The sequence below is a fragment of the Eurytemora carolleeae genome, unplaced genomic scaffold (assembly GCF_000591075.1).
Source record: "Eurytemora carolleeae unplaced genomic scaffold, Eaff_2.0 scaffold63, whole genome shotgun sequence".
In the NCBI taxonomy this organism is placed as follows: domain Eukaryota; kingdom Metazoa; phylum Arthropoda; class Copepoda; order Calanoida; family Temoridae; genus Eurytemora; species Eurytemora carolleeae.
Window position 1 is genome coordinate 457,106 of NW_019396024.1, and position 7,720 is coordinate 464,825.

Below are 7,720 nucleotides of genomic sequence, written 5' to 3' on the forward strand. Positions count from 1 at the left end.
CAGATCCTGTTTATGTTGCTTGTAACAGCCTAATTATCTCATCTGTAGATTTAACCTTTATACATTTAAGCGGGTTCTGGAGATTTGATTATCTCAAAAAGTCAAAGGAGGGTAAGCTTTTATTGTAGGAAGAGCCCTTGAGGTTTTTTTAGTAACAAATAATATTTTTTTCCAGGACCTCTGTGGACTGTTTTGGAGGTCTTCGTGTTTTTTTTTTCAAACTCAGACATTTCCTTGTTCTGCAAACTTTCTCCATCACACTTCTCTTTTTAACACACTTTGTAGACTGTTGCCTTGTCCACATCATTCTTCTCTATATAATGCATTCTGGATCATTTCAAAGGTGTCTGTTTTGTATTTGGAAAGTTTAAGGCCCAAATACTTTGTGTATTGAGTATTCCATGGGTCCTCTTTTCCTAATTTGTATTTAAAATCTTATTTTGCTGTGACAGGAATTAAACAACCTCACATAAACATATACAATCTGATGTATTTACTATCCAGGATAAATAAATTATTGTTATTGTTTTCTGTGTCATCTTTTTGTTTGGGGCATGTTTTGAGCATTATCTAAAAAATTAGGGACATTTATAAAACATTTGAATGAAAGTTTTTGAGTGTAATTAAAAATTACTGTGGGGTGGGGGCATATTTTTTTCAAATTTCTAGAAAATTCGCTATTTTTGGAACTATATGAACCCTTGTTAAGAACTTCTCCCCCCCCCCCCCTACAGGGGTCAAGCCTTAATCAGGCTAGTAGGTGGCCTTGATATGACACCAAAGAGAAAATATCTCATCACGATGGTTCCATTTGTCGTCTTTTTCAGAGAATTTATCAATTCAGAAACATCATAAAGATGAAAAATAAGAAAGGGAATATTTGGGACTATATTTAAACATGGCTAGAATTAAAAAGAAGAAAAAACCTAGTTAATAAAATTGTTTATTTTTATTGGTCTGATAAGGGGATATTTGTCAGGACGGAGTTGTTAATACAGTGATAACCAGAAAACTCCTAAATAGGAAGACGGCTTTATAAAAACTTAAGTGTATTTGATGACGTGTATTTGCTTACACTGCACAATTGCTGTGTCCCATTCTCAAAGGACTATTTGCAATCATAACTGGAGTCTAAAAGTCGGCTTCCTATTTCAGAGTTTTCTGGTTATTACTGTAATAGAACTGATGGAAATAATAAATTTTTAATATAAAATGTGGATCATAAAGGAATTGAGTTTTTGCCACAACCTCAAATTTTTGAATCACTATTTCTTTGCAACCTGATGGTGTAAAATTTTGATATTTCAAACTTAGATTAATTGATATAACAAAATTCATAGTTTGAAATATCTAAGGTCTATACGACATTGGATTGCAGAGATATAGAAATTAAAAAAACAGGTATGTGACAAGAACTCAGTTCCTTTTTGGCTTATGTTACTTAATTTTGAAAAATTTAACTTGCAACTGCAATTCTGCCCAAACTCTTCCGCCTTCATTGCCAGAGCTCTAGAATCCTTAATAACTTCCTGAAGGAGATGGGAACAAATCTCGGCAGGCAACCTGTGTAAAACATGACCAGAGAGAAAGACTCCAGGCTTATGAATTTAAGAAGCAGATGCAACATCTTATTCAAATCATGAGATGGGAATGCGTCTTCCATCCGTCGTTTATTATCTTGTAAAGACGTCTCTTAATATTATTATTTATCCAAAAAAAAACCACCAAGAAAAATTCTCTTCACAGGACGTCCTGTGAGCATCTCAAAAAAGCATATCTAGGACGTCTTGAGACGCCCTGGCTTGTTGTTCACAAGTTGGGGCGTACACACAGGGTTGACCCCAAAATAAAAAAAAAACTTTATAGGAGGGTAAAAATTACCCCTCCCAAAAATTTAAATTCATATTTCTTTATATTTCTTAATATTTTCCAGGGCATAAAATTATCTAAAACCCTATTGGTTGAAGGGGGCTCTTAAAGTATTTTTGCCAAAAATATATCTTTTTCTTGAGGGTTCTCATCAAAAAAGTCTCGAACCCTATTGAAAAAGAAAAGTTTTTGCTCAAATACTATATACCTCGCCTCCCTTTAACCAGTAAAGTAAAAGGAAACAAAGTAAAAAAAAATAATTATTTATGAAATATAACAAAAACATACAAAATTACTTTTATATTTTTTTAGAATTGGGGGGAAATATTCGCACAACTTCTATTTTTAAAGGTTATTAAATATCCTCTCATGAAACACTTTATTTTGCATGTTTTTTATATTTCAATAATAAATAATTTTTTAAAATTTTCCATTGGTTTCAACTCTGCAGTTCCCTAACCACCACCGGAGAAAAATTTAAATAATTAAACAAAAATTTTAAATTGCATTATCGTTAAATTGTTATTATTATTATTGGTATTCATTATCAATAGTTCAAACGTAGATTACAACTATGCCGATACATATGAAAGAGGGAACAGAGTAAAAGTCGTCTTTCAAAAACATTCTTAATAAAATCTACTCTTCCATCATACCGGAGGAGACAGGACAGATCGAGGAAACTTTGATATTTCTTGTCCTAGTGTTCCAGGATAAAGATTCAACACGGGAGGTTCCTGGGAGATGAATTGATTCTAAAGCAGGAGAAGAATACGGTTCAGAGCAGGTTCAGGATCAGGAAATCTGTCTTTCTTTCTCCGCAGCTACCACTGAGACGTTCTAAATAATTAAAAATGATTATTAAATTGTAAAGTAATTTAGTCTTTATTTTAAACATTTTAAAATAATTATCACTATCATTTTTATTATTATTATTATCATTATGATCATTATCTTTTATTACTCTTATTATTATTATTATACTTGATCTTATTTCGCAACACTATCATAAATTAAATTATACATCAAAGCCATGAGATAAAATGTTAACAAATTTTGATATATTTTTAGTATATTTTAAGTAACCCCAAACCAAACGACATTATACTTGTCATGAAGACCTCTCTGGACCCACCCAAACTTAAAAGTATTGGAAAAAAACGAAAAATAAGTAATACAACAAATCTTCTTTCTTAAGCGTAATTATAAGTGACCCTTCATGTAAAGAATGCCCGACCACATTCTTGTCGGATTTACTACGTAGCCTAAATCAGGAATAATTCTTATTATTCGCACCCATTTTGTGTAAAGGTGGTATAATATTATTATGCGAAAGTGTTATAATCAATATTATGTTTTTGAATATTTTATTGTCAAACTTTATTCGCCAATCAATTTCTTTACATTCTGTAGGGGGGGGGGGCACGCCCCCACTCTAAGGTGAAAGGAGGGGGCGCGCGGTATTAAAGTCCTCTTTGCTCCTGGGGCAATTTTAAATTTCAGTTTTGACTCCATTTCTACACTAAAAAAGGCTTTTTAGATTTTATTCGTCAATAAATTTCTCTACATTCTGTAGGGGGGGGGGGAGGCGCCCCCACTCTCAGGTGAAAGGAGGAGGCGCTCGCCCGACTGTCCACCCCTCCTTGTTACGCCTCTTTTAATGCCATGTTTTACCGTCAAATTGACAAAAACTGTTTCTGAATAATTTTTATAAATTAGTTAAAAATTGAAGCTGTTGAGGATTCAGAGCAGAGACAGTATATTTTACAGCTTAGAAAATCTTATCCATATGTGACAGCATATATTGAGGGAGGGGGGGGGGGGGAANGGGTAAGATTTTGGACCTTAAAAAGAGAGGGTCGGGCCCCGTCGTTTGGACGCCCACTACTCCCTCCACGACCCTATATGGGATTTACTCCTCAAATAATGATTTAAAATCGTTTAAAATGCAACTACAAATCGTTTATTAAGCGACTTTTTTATTTTTTGGAAAATTGAGGGACTTTGGGATGACTTATGACGTCCGTGATCCCGTTCAAGACCCTGCGGTTCTTGCTGGGATAATATTTTGTTCTTACAATATAGATTTGTGGGATATGTTTGTTTAAAAATAGAGTTCCTTTTATAATATAGATTTCAGAAAATAGTTTTAAATTTGGAAATGTTGTCATCGACATAGTTATATACTATCGACCTTAAAATCTTTAATAATCTTTAAAATTGTGCATATTTCTAACATTTAGGGTTAGAAATAGGCCATGTGACGTGTTAGTTTTGAACTAATCTCTCCTGAATTAAATATTAAAATTTACTTTACCACATCTAAAATATAGAGTATGAGATCGCTGAGGAAGTTAAGATGTTATTTAGTGTTTAAGAGTGATTCGTTTTTAATGGTGCAATTTCTCAGGCAAGATTTAACGATGTTCCGACCACTTCAAATGTCCCTCAAAACTTCTAGATTGTGTGTAAGCCTTTTGCTATGCATCACAGAACATTAAAGAATGGTTTCTGTAAAAAAATAGTTTTAAATAGTCAAAATTGATTTTGGAACATTTTAAAATTTTAAGCATTTATATAGGGTATGGACCAATACAACATTTATGTCTACCTCAAAAAAATAAACCCTACTCTAGGAAAGAGAACAAAATTCAAATATTTGATACGTTTAAGATTAAACATTGGATTTAAGACTGACAGTTCAATTATTGCATTATATCCACCAAAACTATTTAATTCCTAATCCATTGTTTAGTATAAGAAGCATACATAAAGTTAAACTTAATTTGGGGGTGTGTACATGAATTTGTTTAGGGAGTGGCATATATTCTTTTCCCAGTGGGGTAGGCAGGGGTCTCACTGCATCACCCTTTTGGGCCTAAAATATCTCTGGAAAACATATTTTTATTAACTGAGCCCCAGTAGCCTTCCTGCACTTCTCTACAATGCTTCAAGATCAGAAACGAATGTAGGAATTTACTAACTGGAGTGTTATTTTCCAAAAATTCGGATTAATTAATTATTTCATCATTCTACATCTATATACATATGTACGCTTATTTTTCAATTAAAGAACTTCAGTTTAAATCTAGGGAAATTGTTTAAAAATGTAATCCGGAAATTGATAGTGAAACTTTTGAATTTTTATTAACACATTTGCATCATATCTCAAAAAATATTGTATATGATTCAAATAAAAATAGAATAGAATTTATTTAATATTCTGTACTATACAAATATAATAAACATGAAAATTGATGATGAATTTTGTGATATTTCTATATTACAGAATTGGATCGAAGTGAAAAAAGTCTTGGTTGCCAGTGCCACATAGAAAAGGGTTGCAAAGCAACCAAAATTTCACAACGTTCTTGAATTGCATGATTAATTGTAAAGTAATACACAAATACAAGATTACCCACAAAAGATGAATCTGAGAATGAATGTTAAAAAATAGACAAACAACTGATTGAATTCGAATAAAAGAAACTGAATACATCTCCCTTTGGTTAATCCGGGGCAAAGACGCTATATATTTAGATTCTGAATCATAAAATCTACGCAAACTCTACGCACTTTGTAAAGATTGTAACAAATGATTTAAGGCAATTTTTGCTCTCTTGGAAGTTCCATTATGCGGTCTTTTCACATTGATTGAATATTTGTTTTTAACCAAAAAAAGGAAAAAAGCTTTGTTTTTCTATCTTGAAATTTCTAATTTTTGTTTCACCTTAAAAGTGACTTCTGGGTTTTATGCAACAAAGATCCTGTTCAAGATGGATATATTACCAATTGTTACTCAGATGAATGTTTAAATGATACCGTGTTTTGTCAGATTTGGGAAAGTTGTTGATACTGAATTAAAAAAAGTAAATATTTTTATGAACTGATAGACATAATTTCAAGTGACCATCCCATTTAAAGTGACATGCCCAACTAACAGCGGTATCATTTAAATAGTTGTCTGAGCGACTATTGGATTTTTTATAAATCTACTCACACATGATATACAACTTTTTTTTCTCGCATTTAAACCTTTCATAATTCTCAAGATAGATATTGACTACCCTTTTTTAAAATATTTTTGCAGATTTAATTTCTTTAAGACCAATTTCAATTGCATTCCACAATTTAGAAAACATTGCCGATGATAAGGTTTAAAGATTTTGTCTAAACCCTGTTTTAGTTTTTAAGATATTGTTAATTCTGTTCAGCTAGAGACTTAAACATATTTTGGAAGAAAGAGGGCAGGCCATAATTAAAGCATCCATGCATGCCAGAGCACTAAATTTGTATGTATCATTACAAAGTTTTAATTTTGAAAATAATGAATTTGAATGTGCCTTGAAAGTACAATTATTTACCGCTCTTACCCCCCCCCCCTTTTTTTGCAACTATCTGGTTTTTATAGTTTGAGTTTTTAATCCATCCCCATGTAACAATTCCATATTTAAAAAAGAATGTTAAACAAGTAGACAAAGTTTTTATGGTTAAATATTCTTAATCTGATACAAAGATTGAGCAAGCAATTTTGTTGGAGATATGTTCAATTTGAAAATCCCAGTATAAAAATTCATCCAAAAAATGTTAAATATTAATTGATATAAGAGCTACTTTTGCAGTCGACCCTAGAAATAATTTTCATCATCGGCCTGTAGACGGGTGAATACTATACATATACATCCTAGCTCTAATTTGAATTAAGAAACTAGTAGTTTAGGATCTTCTCAAACAGTTGTTAAAACCTTCAGTTTAAAAGTACCTAAAATGATCATCTCAGGCTGATGCAGTGTTAGTAAGAGAAATAGGATTATTGCCAACAAAATGAAAAGAAAATTTTGTAAAAGTAAAAACAGAAAAATCCAATTAGAGCTTTTTCAAAAAATATTTATATATGTATGTATCTTGCAAGACTGCCACCGCCAGAGCAACACACCTAAACATCTAGAGGCAATCATTTCTTTTGCATTTTGAGCTAAGATGAATTTCAGAAATTTTAAAATTTCATCAAATAACCCTCAAAACCCCTCAAAAAAGGGAGTATTGGCTCCACTATTACCGTTTTCTCTGAGTAAAATTCACAGAGCAAACGTTTCATGGGTCCAGTACCAGCAAATCAAAACTGGTGGAGATACCAGGTCAAAAAGTCGTACCAATAAAATAAAACTGGAGAATCTAAAAGTCAAAAAGCCGTACCAATCAAAGTGGGAGAGCTACGAGGTCTCAAAGTCGTACCAGTAAAATTAGAAATGGAGGTAATACGAGGTGACAAAATTGTACCAGTAATATTAAAAATAGAAGAGCTACGAGGTCACAAAGTTGTACCAGTAAAATCAAAACTGGCGGATCTACGAGGTCACAAAGTTGTACTAATAAAATAATAACTGGAGGAGCTACGGGGTCACAAAGTCGTACTGCACCAGTAAAATAAAAAATGGAGAAGTTATGAGGTCACAAAGTCGTACCAATAAGATCAAAACTGGATGAGGTACAAAGTCATAAAGTCGTTCTGGTGAAACTATAGGATCTATGTGCTCACAAAGTCGTACCAGTAAAATCGAAAATAGAGGGGCTACAAGGTCACAAAGTCGTACCAGTAAAATCAAAACCAGAGGAACTACGAGGACCTATGTTCTCACAAAGTCGTATCAGAAAAATCAAAAATGGAGGAGCTACGAGGTCTCAAAGTCGTAACAGTCAAATAAAAAAATGAAGGAGCTATGAGGTGACAAAGTTGTACCAGTAAAATCGAAACTAGAGGAGCTACGAGGTCACAAAGTCGTACTAGCAAATTTAAAAAAAGTTGCTACGAGGTCACTAAGTTGTACTGCACCAGCACAAAAAAATGGAG